Genomic DNA, 14,062 nt, shown 5'->3' with positions numbered 1-14,062 from the left:
CCTGTAAATAACATGGTCGTCAATGGCATGATCCTGACGTTGCTTAGGAAAAACTGTTTTGTCTTGGGTTACTTGTTCTGCAAAAACAGGATGTGGTTAATGTGCTTAAAAGTGGTCCCGCACAAAGGGTCGGGGCTGCTCTCTGGACTCCCTGCGTGGAGAAAAGCAGAGCAGTCGCCAGCCGGCTGGCCAGCCAGGTGGCCAGCTAATAAAGGCTCCCTAAATTTTAATTTGGTCTGGACTCCAGTGGTCGTTCACTCGCGCTCGCTCCACAACACCTATAATGTCTAACCTGGTGCAGAATTTATGCTCCCAAATGTGTCAAATTTTTATGCCCCTCTGCTCACACGTACCACATCTTTCCAAGGGCTGGGGTGATGGTGCCCAACATCCATGCCTTGCATAGGGCTTGGGAACACATCTCCCACAGCCCAGCAATTTCTATGCCTTTGGCCTCTGTGGGCTTGCCAATCTGCAGGCATCTTTGAGTGGGCCCAGTGACAATTCAATTTCTCTATATTTGAGCAGAGTCATAATTTCCCCTCCCTTTGTAGACATGGAGCAAAAGGGTCTTCTCACCCCATCCCAGTCCATCCCTCAGCTTCACATCTGACAGGGAGACTTAGGGCTCAAAGAGAAGAGCAAAGAGAGGCTAAACCAGGCATTTCACACAGGGACAGATGGTGGCTGCAATGCAGCAAATGATGGGAAACCACAACACATGCGCAGAGAAGTCAGCGACCAGCTCCTGATTGCATTTTCTAGTTTCTTTTAACACTTGCTGTAACAGGACAGCGAATGGCCCATAAGATTTTAGTCTGCTTCACTTACATGTGTGACCTTCAGTAGGTTAGCCATACTACCCAGAACATTCAGGAAGAGCTGCCTTTAAAAAAAAAAATGGAAATAAGCAATAGCAGTAACTATCATTCATTTGGTACTCACAGTTTCCAAAGCACTCTCACATACATCACTGCATTTAGTCTTCAGAGCAAGTCTATGTGCCCATTTTACAAATGAACAAGTAGACAGATGGGTTAAGGACTTGACTCTGATCAATCACACTGGCATTATGAAGAGGACAGGGACTTAGAATCTATGTTTTCTAACCAAAACCCTTGTGTGTGTTTTTATTTTCAGTCAATTGACTTGAACAAGCATTTTTCTGATCACATCCTGCACCAAGGCCCAATGGACAAGCCAGCAAATCAAGATGCGAGGGTGCCCGCCCTTGAGAAGACCAGAGTCCAGTGGCAGAGTCAGACACATACTTTATAAACAACCCTGTGGGGAAGAAGAGGCAGGTGACCCAGCAGGTGGGTGGATAATGCTTCATGACGGAGCTGGCATTTAACCACCCTGGAAGGAAAAGTAGGGTCTTAGCAGGAAAGAGAGAGGGTGGAAGAGGCAGAGACGTGTCACCACTCAACGCCCTGCAGAGGGGTAGGATGGAGGATCCCAGGTGTCCAGACAAAGATACAGAGAAGATGAGGCTAGAGAGCACTTGACCCAGGGCAGAAGGGCCAGGGTCACAGACTAAAGAGTTTAAGTTTCTTCCCATATGTAGCTGGGAAACTTTGAAAAGCTTTAAACACAGCCCACCAGCTCAGGTCTACTTTAAAAACTAATAAAAATAATACATTTCTGCCCTAACCGGTTTGGCTCAGTGGATAGAGCGTCTGCCTATGGACTGAAGGGTCCCAGGTTCAATTCTGGTCAAGGGCATGAACCTTGGTTGCAGGCACATCCCCAGTAGGGGGTGTGCAGGAGGCGGCTGATCGATGTTTCTCTCTCATCGATGTTTCTAACTGTCTATCCCTCTCCCTTCCTCTTTGTAAAAAGTCAATAAAATATATTTTAAAAAATAAATAAAAATAATACATTTCTTGCTATAAATGTTCCTTATAAAAGTGGAGACAAGGAAAGAAAATAAAAATCACCTTTAATCACGCAACCCATAGGTAACCAATGTTTTCTCTGAATATAAACATTTTAATAAAATTTCACTATATGGCCAGCATGACTCAGTGGTTGAGAGTTGACCTATGAACCAGGAGGTCATAGTTTGATTCCCAGTCAGGGCACATGCCTGGGTTGCAGGCTCGATCCCCAGTGGGAAGTGTGTAGGAGGCAGCCAATAAATGATTCTCTCTCATCATTGATACTTCTATCTCTCTCTCTCTCTCCCCCTCTCCCTTCCTCTCTGAAATCAATAATAAAAATATATATTAAAAAATAAAAATGTCACTATATGGTTAATATTCCTTTGTAGCTTTTTTTGCTTATTATTTCACGAACAGCTTCCATGTCATTCAATACTCTTCTTCAACCATGGTTCTAATTTTTGGAGGGGTCATGGACCTCCCTTCCCCTGTGAAGATCTGATGGAAGCACAGACCCTCTCCCCAGAAAATGCACATCCCCAAATACACACCAGTCATGTTGCCAGGTAGAAATACAGGCCTAGGGTGGCCAGGTCGTTGGGTGTTTCCAAAGAGCTGGAAATCCATTTCTCATATGAAATCTGATTTTTAAAGGTTGACTACTAACTTGAAATATTAAAAAGTAATAATACAGAAGGGAACCAAACAAACTTGTCAGAGGCCTCAGTCTATTCTGGAGCAGCTGGTTTATAATCCCTGGGCAAGGCCAAGGTCTCAGGTATTTAGGGCTTATGGTCAGACCCAACTCATGTTTCCAACCTAGACTAGCCTTCTTACACAGCCAAAACCCGCTCTTCAATCCTCACTTCCACACCCCGGTTCATGCCATTTCCATACATGGACACTTTGCCCTATGCCCTGCCCCCCACCCCTGCCACCAGCATTGTTCAAATCCCACCAGAATCTTTCCAGGGCTTTCCAGCTCTACACCTTGAACACCTGCCATGCTCCCTCTGTTCCTAGCTATTTGTGGCCCCATCTCCAGTCCTCTGCTGCAACAGCACCATTTGATTCATCTCTGTGCAGCCCCCAATGCAGGACCCCCCCAATAGTCAAACCAAATCAGTGCTCAGGAAACACAAAGCGGGTGAGAGACCCGGCAGCATTCATCCCTGTGCAAGTGACGTCCTCACTGGAGCAGAAGGAAGGATAATTACAGCCTGGCTTTAGCAATCTGCTATGCGTTCACCCCTCAGGGTGTGTGAATTGCTGTGAAATTCTTATAAAGGAGAAAGCAGAAAGTGACTCAAAAGGAAAGTTCAGAAAAAGAGGAGAAAGGAAGAAAAGCCTTTGAAAGCCCTGGAGCCAGGCCTATGCTGACCTTTGAACCATGGAGCTAAGGAGACAGAAACAGGTTAGAGCCATCAGGTGGCCCAGGTTAGGCCCCAGCCCAGCCCTGCTGTGACTTTGGGCAGGTGCCTTCCCCTCTCTGAACAGGAATCACATCCTAGGGCCCTTCTTTCTAAAGTAGTAAGAGTTTGTGTAGAAAAACAAAGAGTTTGTATGGCAGTCAAGGGGATCTATAATGGCCCTTTAAGAAGCCAGAATGCGACGACCTCTTGCTGTCTGTCTCCATCTCTCTGCTTCTCTCTTTCTGGTTCTATCACAGTCCTTCTCCACTTTCCTTCCTCTTTCCTCTCCCCTAATGTCTGCCTCTAGTTCATAAACTTGCTCACATTGTTTTTCATGAGTTAGCTTAGAATCAAGATAAGCTCTCAGTCTTTTTACCCAATGTATAACCAAGATGACTGATGACAATAGTCAGCATAAAATACAGTTGACAAGGGCTAAAAACCAACATGGTGGAATTTTTCATTGACTAAATGTTCAAATCTTCTTGACACCGATTTGCTAAATATGACCCAGGAAATTTGCACTTGCTCAAAATAATGGCCAAGAAAAGAAAAGCCAGAATGGCAGGTGTTATCATGAATCAATTTAAAAAAACACCTAATAGATAAACCAAGTCTTCTTGGTGAAATAACATCCTTGATAGAAATCATTTCAATAGGATTAAGAAGAAAGAAACTAAATTGAAGAGAAAAATAACCAAAGGAATCAATTAACTTTATGGTCTGGCTTTGAAAAATAATTTTCCATAAAAATTAATCAGTATTGATAGAATTATTAAAATATTGATAACACAGTCAAATGCTCAGCCCTGGAGTGTAGTGAGGGAGACATGGGTGAGAGGGTTTGGTTAACCTGTCTGTGGTCTCTTACCTCTCACTCTGCACCCCCCACTGCCTGTGACAAGCTAGCTGGTTCCTCCTTATTTGTAATCATCACTGTCTTACCAGTGGTTTTTGTACTTCCAAAGGAGTTGAGTTTTTACACTAATCGCTGCCTCCTTAATCAATTAATGAGACTTAAAGGGTCATTTATCATTGGAAATTGCAACTGGAATCACCAGAGCACTACATTGGCCCACAGATGGTAAGGAAGTACATCCTACACTGATAATTGTAACCCGGCTTTAATGAGATTCTTATTAACATATACATTATTAATTAGACCATTAATGCAGATGTCATTTTGAGTCACACCAGGATTCCCAATAGCTCACATGGTTATTAAACCTCGCTAATTTTCACAAGGAATTAATATTATATTAAAGGTTCTCTCCGCTGTGTATTCTAAATTAAACGCTTACTTTCGACATCTCACCCGCAGCATCCACTCAGAGTTGTTAAAGAGAGGAATAAGAGGGAAGCATTTTCATCCTAAGACCTGAGAGCTTCCTATTTTGTAAGTAACTGGTGTCTGTAAGTAGACAGGGAAGGAAACGCCGAGAGAGGAAGGACCTGCCTCTCCCCCCACCCCATGTCTCCAGAGGAGCCTGCTCTTCTTTAATTAGCAAGGTTTCCTAATGCGTCTAATATAGAATGCTTAAATTTTTTTCTTATTACAAATTATCATGTTCACTGTAAATAATTTAGGAAATACACATAAGCAAAAAGGAGAAAATTTTCATCACCCATTCCCTCAACACTTGGTAATTACCACTCTGAGCATCCTTATGTGCTATTTTAGTCAATTTTCTCTATGCTTAAATAGACATCCTTTCACACAAATAGAATAATACTCTACATATTGTTTTTAAACATTTCTTTTTAACTTACTATTTCAAGAACACTTTCCTGTATTAACAAATGTTCTTCTAGAGCATCATTAATTGTCATGCTAATCATATCAATCTATTTAATTCTTTTAAGTGGTTATAGGATGATAAAGGGGACCAAAAGTTTCGTCTTTTGGGATATTGATTTTAAGCTGGTTATTAAGAAACAAAAGATTCAGAAAGAACCTTGGATCCTCCCCTACTTTCCTGCTCAAGAGATTCATATAGAAAGCCTGCTTTAGGAAGGGGATCAATTTAGGATCACCTTAGCCTAAATTGAATTAATTATGGTAAATAGGTGAGCTTCAGGCAAGAGCCTGTTAGCTAGATAACCCCATGACCCATTATGTCTGAGTCGCTTAACAAAAATGTACCTGCCGGTGTGTTTGGCTCTTTCTCAACTACCAGCAAATCGCCCATTCTCATTTCTGAAATTTAAGGCCCCATTCCCACCCCCTTTCTCCTTGGTCCAAACTGTCATATATACCCAGTGTTGCCGGTCTTTGGAGTATTCATGCTTATGTGAATTCCTCATACACATGTATTAAAATTTTGACTTCCTTCTGTTAATTTGATTATTAGCCCAGCTAGAAGAACTTAGAGGAAACGTACTTTTTTAGTCCCCACAATGGTCATCGTGACACATCAACTTAGACTACAGCCTCCAGGCTCCTTAATTCCTAGATTAAATCTCTTATTCTTATATTACTGACAGATGTTCTGTTCTTCGGAGAGAATCCATTCAGAAACAAAAATCTAGGTGTTTCAAGTTTCCTGCTATTATAATTTGTACTGTAATAAACATTCATTAACACCTGACTTTTGAGTAGTAAAAATAGAATGTTAATGTTTTGTTTTATGTCTGGTCGTGTCTGTTGAATTCTCTTCCACAGAAACATTGATTCCAGGGTCAAAAGAGGTGGGCTGAAATCCTGGCACCGTTATTTCCTTCTTGTCTGATCTCCCCCCTTTCCAAGCCTGTGTCCTTTTCAGGAAATGAGGAGAATCCTTCCCACGCTTTCTAGCCTCCTCAGTTGTTCGTGGGGATCAGCTGGGTGAGTGGATGTGGAAGAACTTGAACAATTAGAAAGCGATGCTGACATGGAAATTCAGGGCCTTGTTTGAGCCCACGCTGAGTTAGGTACTGAGCCAGGTGCTCTGACCCATGTGGGCAAAGAGATCACTCTTCCAGACCTGGAGAACCAGGTACGGCTTCTGGTTGGTGGTTTAGCTCCGTGCAGCCTGGCCTTTATGCACAGTTTCATATTGTTCCGTCCACTGTATACCTTTGTAGAAGGTGATGCAGCCTCATCCGGACACCTGCCCACCCCTGAGCTATCCCCACCACACATGCGCTGGGCCCGCTGTGGATCGGAAACCTCCTGTGGTTGGAGGACCTGATCCAGCATCTCAGACACTGGCCTTGCCACCTCATCAGCAGGTCCCTGTGTTGTGATTTTCACTGAATCCTCAGGACTAGGAAAATATTAGACCATCTGGACTTTTAAAAAAGGAGTATAGAAAACCAGAGCTTATGGAACAGAAGCACTGGAGAATAGTAATTAGCTGTGCAAATAAATCCTCTACCCTCTAAAGCAGTGGTTTTCAAGTGGGGGCTATTTTGCTCCCCAAGGACACTTGGCAATGTCTGGAGACATTTTTTGTTGTCACATGGGGTCCAGGTGGGTGGGTTGCTACTGGCATCTAGTGGGTAGAGGCCAGGAATGATGCTAAACTTCTTGCAATGCACAGGACCGGGCTCCCCACTCCCAACAAAGGACTATGTGGCCCCAAGTGTCCAATATTACCTAAGTTGAGAAACCCTGCTTTAGTACGTGCTTTGGTTTTAGTCTAGACCTGCAATTGCAAGTGTCCTCTAGTAGAACACCATCAAGGAGGTCAAGGAGGGAGAAGGAAAATTTCAATGTTCCGAAAGCTAAGCATACAGGCTCCCCTGCCCTAAAGGGGCCCCCTTATTACTGTAAGGACCTTTAGAATGGCAAATTCTCCTAGATGAGGTTTCAGAAATACTCAGGATTACAAAAAGTTGGTTTGGTTACAATTTTTCCCACTGGGTGAAGCAGTGTCCATCTCTACTCCGCTGGGACACATGGCACTGTCCCTCTTCACCCTGCCAGGACATAGCACTGCCCCTCTCCACCCTGCCAGGACACAGGGCTCTGTCCCTCTCCACCCTGCCAGGACACAGCACTGTCCCTCTCCACCCTGCCAGGGCACAGCACTGTCCCTCTCCACCCTGCCAGGACACAGGGCTCTGTCCCTCTCCACCCTGCCAGGACACAGGGCTCTGTCCCTCTCCACCCTTCTAGGACACAGCACTGTCCCTCTCCACCTTGCTAAGATACAGGGCACTGTCCCTCTGCACCCTGCTAGGACACAGGGTACTGTTTCTCAGAGGCCCCACTAGGAGTCCATGTGGCATCTTAATGCAAATTAGAACAAGCTGGTCCTCTCCCAAGTAAAGTTTTAGTGGCTATATTATTTACTTCTTAATAATAATTATAACAAAGTCATTTTGTGTAAAATAAGCCAATCAATTGCAGAATATCAGAGAACATTAAAACTTGTGTACCATGTGTATATTAAACCAAAAGAAAATGTTTCAAATAAAAGAGAAAATTTGAACTTTTACTCACATTAATTCAAAGTAGAGGATAATTATTTGTTTTAAAATTGTTATATGTTGTATGGGACACTTTTTTACTCCAGCTGTTTTGAGGCAACCAGCTGTGCAAGTGTAACCTGATGGCAGCTCACCTCAGCTGTGCCCCAGATCTCCTGCTTGGGGCTTTTACTGCTGGGGTCACATGGGACATTCTGACAAGTGAGCAAACTTTGAAGGACAAGGGGGTTAATTCCTTGGAGAACAACAACCCTTGCCCCCTAAGAGATGGGCACAAGTGGAGAAGTGCTCCCTTATTCTGCTCCACGGGCAACAATGCTGAGGAGTATTCCGTGTGGCTCCTCGGGGCCCCACCAGATGTTGCCCAGGTGCTCACAGAGGTGGCCAGCTGCAGAAGATGCCTCTGGTTAACTTTCTTTCCTATTTCACGCCCCCCAGTTCCTGGGTGCCAATTTCCCAAAATGAACCACCTTCTCACAAACCCTTGTGTCAGCCTTTGCTTTTTAGGGAAACCTAGCCTCAGATATGCGTATTGCTGTCATGGAAACAAAATGTTTATGATCATTTTACTGCTTACTTGCTCCAATATCTTGTTTTCTCTAGAAATGATTGCTAGATTCGGCCGATGATAAATCTTAAATAATTTTAAATACATTCTAATGTCAAGAAGCTATGTTCTCCATTGGCAACCAATTATGTCAAAGTTAAATATATTCTGAGATCTACGAAAGTATGCAGAAATGTGTCCAGTAAATTATTGATACAAGTGTATTGCTAACATCAAGAGGAGAGTTTAGGAGATGGTTTAAGGTTTATGTTCCTCTCAGATCAATGCCCCATCAATAACACAGCCATCAATTTTAGTTGTAAATTTCCACACAGTTACATTTGTTCAAGTTCATCATAATTCTTCAAATTGCATATGTCATTTAGAAGAGTGGAAACATATTTTTCAGCTTTACAAACCTTTCTTTGAAAAATAATATTATTGTGTAATATATATATATATATATATATATATATATATATATATTTAATTGATTTCAGAGAGGAAGGGAGAGGGAGAGAGAGATAGAAACATCAATGATGAGAGAAAATCATTGATTGGCAGCCTGCTGTATGACCCCACTGGAAATCCAGCCCACAACCCAGGCATGTGCCCTTAACCGGAATCAAACCTGGGACCCCTCACTCCACAGGCCGACACTATCCACTGAGCCAAACCAGCTAGGGCTGTGTACAGTATTTTAGAAAAGAAATAGATTCTGAAATTTTATATGGGGTCTTCTGACTTTTTCTCTCATATTTCCTTTTTTAGAGAAGTTGGCATCAATGATCTGCAACTTGTTTAGCATTAAGAATGATTTTTTCACGCCAGCCGGTGTGGCTCAACTGGTTGGGCATTGTCCCGTCCACCAAAATGGTTGCCAGTTTGATTTCCAGTCAGTGTACATGCCAAGTTGCGGGCTTGATCCCTGGTAGGGGGGCATGCAGGAGGCAGCCAATCTCTCTCTCTCTCTCTCTCTCTCTCTCTCTCTCTCTCTCTCTCTCTCTTCCCCCACCCCCCTCCCCCTCTGCCTTCCTCTCTCTCTAAAAATCAATTTAAAAGTTGTTTGTTTGTTTTTTAAAAAAAGAATGACTTTCTCACAGGAGAAAGTCTAAAGAAGGAATCCAAGGCAGAGGAAACAGCATGTATAAATGCATGGAGGTATGAAACAGCCTGGCCTGTTGGGGGAATTCTCAGTCACTTAGTGTAAGTGGGACATTTAGATACAAGTCAGGCAATAGACCCTAGAGACTGGTTCAAGTCAGATTATGATGCCTGAGAGGTTAGACTTTCTTCCGAAGGCACTAGGGACCCTTTGAAAGGAGGTGGGCACAGAGTGACCTAGCCAGATTGGAGTTTTAGGAAGGTCGTCCTGGCATGATCCACATACCCTGGAGGCTGAGCCAAGCATCATGACTGAGGTCTCATAAAAGGCAAATAAAGTACATATGGGTCAGCTGGGGATCTTGTTAAAACACAACTTCTGATTCAGTAGGTTTTGAGTGGAGCCTGTGACTTTGCACATCCCAAAAGCTCCCAGGGGATGCTGATATTGCTGGTCCATACACCCTTTGAGTAGCAAGGGAATGAAACCTACTTGCTGACCCAGTCACTAATGAGTGCTGTGAATTTACAGACTACCTTCTGTATTCACATTTTCATTTGCATGGGATTGAAACCATTTTCATTGGACCCTTCCTGCCCCACCCCTCCCCCAGGTATACAGAGAAACCAGAAGGTGCCTATGTCCTTAAGTGGAAGCAAGGGGTCATTAGCAGATGGACAATGGGTCACAAGGTCATTTGTCTCAGGATGATATACAGGCAGTTCCTGGTCCTGCAATAAGCATTAAAAGAACACATTCATCACAGGATATGTCCAGCCCACACTTCTGGAGTGCTGTGCTCAGCTCTGTGAGAGGAACAATGGTGAACCATAATGCATCAGGAGTGAGAGGACGGGATGCGGAGGAGACCCAGTGGCTGAGGGATCTAGGGCACTCAACTTGGAGAAGACAGACTCAATGGCACATGGTCACTTCCAAACCTCTGAGGGTCTGTCACAAAGAGAACAGACATGATCTGTGGTACCCAGGAGCTGAGCCATGACAAATCAATGGACTGGAACCACAGTAGGAAAGCTCTCGTTTCATGGTAAAAAGCAAATTCCAGTCATCGGAGCTGCTCAAATAAAGGATGATCTACCCTGTATAGTATAGCAATGAGCTCCTCATCACCGGAGGTGTGCAAGACTATTCTAAATAGAAGATTGAATGGGATGACCCCTGAGTCCTGAGATTCTCTCATCCATTCATTCATCCAGCTCAAGAGACTAATCACGGCAGTGAGCCCAGAAGCCCTGCTGCTGCCCTCAATAAAGTTCCAGAGCCAACCTCGTTATTAATCCTCTTTGCCAATAATCTAGTGCTAATCCTGTTTTCATGTTCTCTATTCATATCCTACCACCTTTTCCTGCCTGTACCATACTTCAGAGACATCCTCCACACTGGGCCATTTGGCAGTCAACCTGGATTACTCCTGAGATATTATAGTTAGTCCTCTCTCACTATTTTGCTCTGTGACCTTGAGAATGTTGTCTCCTCTTTCTGGACTTCACTCCTGATATTAAATATCACATCCTAACCCACTGCTAAATATGGCAAGTGGAAGTCCACTTAGGATGGGGACCATCTCAGGTTCCCTGGTGAGTTCCAGGGCCTAAAACATAGTAGGTGCCCAATAGTTGATGAATTGGAATGTGCTCAGTACAGTAACTGGGACTATTGAATTGAATTAAAATTAACTGAATTAAATCGAATTCACAAATGTTTATGGCACAGAACAGCAGAACGTTGGTGCCAGATGAAATTTATGAATTGTTGAGTCCCAGCCTCTCACCACTCACCCTTCCTTCCCTCCCCTTCCCCCATTTCCTACTAAAGGACAAAGGGACTGATGAGGGCTAACCTCCCTACACACACACACACACACACACACACACACACACACACACACACACACAACACAGTCTCTGAATCAGCTCACCTGTGCTAAAAGGTTCTGACTTTTTGCTTTCAAACCAAACCTCTCCCCTAAGCTCCAGGCCTCTTTGGTCTCTGCCCACCAATATTTCTATGATGATTCCACATACACCACACAATCTACAAGTCCCACTTCCCCCACACCTGCCTCTCTACCAAGTTCCCATCTCATCCCCCTCTTAGTCAAGAAACCTGGGGTCATCCTAGACTTTACTGACTTTTTAAAAAACTCAACTGACTCCTGAGGGTAGAGAGTAATGAATGATTCCTGAGTTTATTATTTTTACATCAGTAATAAACTCAATTTTGCAAGCTTAGAATAATAATTTGAAAAAGACGCAGTCAGAATTGATCTGAAAGTGCACCTTTCAGCAAAGCACACAAATATTTGCTGAAATAGCCAGATTATAAATTCCATGCTCATCACAGTGTTTTTCCAGAAGCAACAACATCTCCTCCCCACCAGGGTGGCCTTGTTGACAGCCAACCTGGATCACTCTTTCTTGCCTACAATGACTTATGTACTTGGAGGGCTACAGAGGGCTCCTGGCTGCCTGAGGGTTGGGAGACCTGGGCTCTCCTTCCCCTATCTGTGTAATGGGGTCAGGGATTTGGTTGAGAGCATCAGCATGCAGATCCTTGGGCCTCACTCATTCAGTAGGTGGGACCTGGAACATGCATTTTCAATAGGTTTTCCAAGGGATCCTGATGCCATTGGTTTGCCAGGACCACTTTGAAAAATGCCCGACTAACCCATCTCAAGGGGTCCTTCTAGGACTGACATCCATGAGACTGGGACAGATGCCCTGTCCTGTCCCAATGCTCAGAATACAAATTGGCTCTTACCCTGTGTGACTGCAACCACTACAAAGCACAGCTATGGGACGCCCCAACACACCTTCCTCCTGAGGAAGAGGCCAGCGCGCTTGGACTCAGGTTAAGGAGTGCACCAGCAGGACTGCTGTCTGGGTGGTGATTTATTTTTTTCCATTGGTTTTAGAGAGAGTGGAATGGGAGAGAGAAAAAAATATATCAATTTGTTGTTCTACTTATTTCTGCATTAATTACTCGTTCTTGTATGTGCCCTGACCAGGAATTGAACCCACAACCTTAGTATATCGGGATGATGCTCCAACTAACTGAGATACCTGACCAGGGCCAGTATGGGTGGTAATTTTTAAGAGGTACTAAAATATTCTGGGAAATATAACAAAATGTATTTCCCAGAACAGAGACAGAACCACGCATGACTGGAAAGATTCCCCTGCCAACTGGGTTCGTCTGGGACAATGATGCTGACCCGCCCTCTCAGGAGGGTGTTCACTGTCAGGGCTCCTCCTGGTAAGCAGGGAAAATGGACTCTAGCTGACAAGCAGCAGACAGTAAGCATAGTGACAGCACAGAAAGCAACTCACAGCAGGGTTGGGACAGATGCAGAATCAGGACTAGGAAGTGGGCAGAAGCCAGGACCACAGCCAAAATGCCACCACAGAGCCAAGGACACCACTAATGGCCCCAAATCCTGCTAGCCACTGTGCACGTGGCCCTGCTACTGCCACTGGGCACTGGATGCCACCACCCAGCTCACTGCCACTGCAGCACCGTGCGGCACCAGGACAGCCTCCGCTGTCTCTTTGTGTCACTCAGAGCAGGAGGTCTGAGGGCCCAAGCCCTGCTGCACGGAGGCCTGAAAAGTGAGAGTGAGGATGTTCAGATGCCCGGATGTTTCCCAACAGACAAGTGTCCACTCCAGGGAAACCAGCACTCTGGCCCTACAGAATGGAATAGCAAGTTTGGGACCAGAAGTAAATATCTCAGGACAATAGAAAGAGGACTTGTGTTGCCATTAGCTATCTCGTCTCCCTAAAAAAATGCCAAGGCTTTCATTTTTAAAGCTGAACTCTCCGCCTGTCTGGGGCACCTCCATGCCTCAATCAGAGCCTGACCGTTCCCCATCATGAGTTCAGTGGGGTCGGGTCAGGAAGGAGGGACTTAGACCCTGATATGCAGGGAGATCTAAGCTCGCCTCCTGGAACTGCGTGGTGGAGGCCGCTCTCTAACTGTGGGAAGCTGGTATGGGAGGAGGGTGCCTGCGTGCCGGGCCCTGGCAATTCCAGCAATGAGACCTTTAGAAGATCAGGAAGCCGTGCAGCTGAGAGCATGAAGAGGACGCGATGGCCGTTCACTTGCATTGGTGCTCAATACCTGTCTGCCCCATGAGGGGCTCCCTTGTTGACTTTCAATTGTCCACAACCCAATCGTTTTGCAGAAGCAATGACTGAGACCCAGAGAGGGTCACAGAGGACACCCCATCTGGCAAAAAAACCCACAGAGATTGCAGGAATGCAGGCAGGGGCCGGCTGCATCCCTTTTTCAACATTGCAGGTTGGGACCAGCTTGGATTTGAAGGGGCCTGGATCAGCCAGCTTTTGCTAATGGGCCTCGAATGTCCATGACTCACAATGAACACTTATTTCTGGCTCCCATCCATACCCGCTGGGGGCCAGCGTTGGCTCTGCTCCACTCCATCTTCATTTTGAGACCAGACTAGATGAGAGCACCGTATTTCAGTCCTATAGAAGAAGGGAAAGAGCAAGAATGGAGATCTGTGCCAGCTCTTAAAGCTTCTACTCAGAACTGGCATATGAAGCTTCCTTTCACATTCATGGGCCAAGTCTGATGTCAATGAGGTGAAGCAATTTGATTCTTTCTTACCAGGAGGACAGAAAATAAGGGGAACGAACACAGTCCATTATGGAGCCATCCC

Source organism: Plecotus auritus (assembly GCF_963455305.1).
Source record: "Plecotus auritus genome assembly, chromosome: 5".
NCBI classification, from domain to species: Eukaryota; Metazoa; Chordata; class Mammalia; order Chiroptera; family Vespertilionidae; genus Plecotus; species Plecotus auritus.
Note: the sequence above shows the minus strand (reverse complement) of the source record.